This window comes from Neovison vison, chromosome 13, assembly GCF_020171115.1.
Source record: "Neovison vison isolate M4711 chromosome 13, ASM_NN_V1, whole genome shotgun sequence".
In the NCBI taxonomy this organism is placed as follows: Eukaryota; Metazoa; Chordata; class Mammalia; order Carnivora; family Mustelidae; genus Neogale; species Neogale vison.
This window is the reverse complement of record NC_058103.1, coordinates 39,964,436-39,966,535: the sequence shown is the minus strand read 5'-3', so window position 1 is coordinate 39,966,535 and position 2,100 is coordinate 39,964,436. Positions and strand designations below refer to the sequence as shown.

The window sequence follows — 2,100 nt, the reverse complement described above, 5'->3', positions numbered from 1 at the left end:
TTATTAGGTTAGCCACATTATTAACTTTTGAGATCCTTTTGTTTTTCTACCCATTAGGTGTGGAGAGTAAGAAAGAGACTAATTCAACAGATACAGAATATTACTAGTTATCAAAAACCTCAATGCATAATTCAAATATTTTTATGTCAACAGAAGTCATCAATTAATCATAAGGTTGGGCAAAAGAATAAAATTAGATTAAGGGTAAGTATTTTAATGTTACTCCTTCATGATATATTAGAAGACAAAATTATTTCTTCCTTGGCTAGAAAAAACATGCATAACTTCTGCAAGTAGTTATTTTTCAGGCTCATTTGGACCATGGTATAACTGAATTAGTATAAATATCTTCTTACTGAACACTTGTTTTATCATTGGACAGACTCTAAAAATTACTTTAAAATATCTTTTTTTTTGACATAAGGAAGCATTTATTTGAGGTTTAACATGAAATCATACAAATAAAATTTGCATAAACACAAATCCACATCGAGTCATAACACAGAGCAAAAGACAAAGTAAAAACAAAGAAAACTAATTGGCGGCTATATACAGTTGGACACAGTTGTGTCTTGTACACTAGAAAGTCTTTTACAAAATAATCATCTTAGATCAACAGAAGACCAATCTTCAATGTCGTCCTGCAAGATGGGTTAACTTTAGCAATTTCCTCCTGTTTTCTCCAATGTTCTCCTTTAGTATGGCTGGTAATTGTTTTGGTGATTGCCACCCCCTCGAGATGCCTTGCCGTAAGTGCTCTGTTGGCCACTGTAGTCTGCATATCCCTGTCCATATCCATAGTCCCCATAGTTATACCCAGTATAATCATAGCCGCCATAGCCACTATAGTTTTGATCACCACCATAGGCACTATTGTAATTTCCATATCCTTGATCATAATAGCTATTAAATCCTTGGTTCCAGTTTTGGCCCTGACCTCGTCCATGACCCCTAGTGTCACCTCGTCCACCAGCTGTAGAACCTCTTCCTCCTTTTTGTTGCTGCTGTTGCTGCCCGTATACCTCTTTGGGTTGTGCAACTTTGATTTCACACTTCCCAGAACCGATTTGATGATATCTGCTTTCTAATAATTTCTTTACTGGCTCTTCATCTGTATATGTGATAAAACAAAATCCTCTTCTTTCATTTGTTTTTGTATCCATGGGAAGTTCAATATTTTCAATCTCTCCAAAGGCTCCAAAATATTCTTTAATTTGTTCTTCCGAAGTATCTGGGCTCAATCCACCCACAAACACCTTTTTGGGCGATTCTTTCCCTTTTAAAGCTTTGGCCCTTTTGGGGTCTATCAATTTGCCATCCAGTTTGTGTTCTTTCAGTTCCAACACCTTGTCGACACTAGAAGCGTCTTTGAAAAGCACGAATCCGAATCCTCTCGATCTTCCGGTCACCGGGTCTGTCTTAATGGTACAGTCCACCACTTCCCCAAACCGGGACAAATAGTCAGATCTTTCTTGCTTGTATCCCTGCTCAAGCCTCCAATAAACATTTTACCGTCATCCTGCTGGTTCTTGCTCGCGTTGATCTTGGATCCCTCTGCGAACTCCCCAATGTTGCTGTACTCGTTCATGTCCTCCATGGCGGCGGAGCTGTCGGTCGGGGGTGCTGGCGCGCAGTCCGGGTCGCGGCGGCAGCGGCGGCGGAGCGTTGTATGGAGCTGGATTTAAAATGGCGGCGGAAGAGATCCTTAAAATATCTTTTGTATCTATCATTTGATGTATTTAGCATTTCTTTATAAATTTTTTTAGAAATCTGAACATCAAATTCTTATGTTTTGCATGAAAATCTCTATTATCTACCTCTAAAACAAATTAGATCACCAAGCACTAACCATGAGCTAAGTCACTTTAATACTCCTAATAATCCTCTTCGATAGGATAACCCCATTTTTAAAATGAGGAAACTGAAGGAAAGAGGATAAATAATTAGTCCAGAGTCACACTTGAGCATGAATCTTTCAGTGTTTAAACCTGGACCGTAATACCAGGGCCCACCTTCTTCACCACTGTTCAATACTCTATCCATCATGCCTCTGCTCTACTCTTTTGTAAGTATCAATCTGGAGCTGCAAATCCTTCATGA

The 2,100-nt window shown here is 38.9% G+C and overlaps 1 pseudogene; it reads right to left on the bottom strand.

The window, feature by feature from the left end:
• Positions 1 to 570: 570 nt before the first annotated feature.
• LOC122892992 lies at positions 571 to 1,612 on the bottom strand (annotated as a pseudogene).
• Between the last annotated feature and the right edge of the window lie 488 nt (positions 1,613 to 2,100).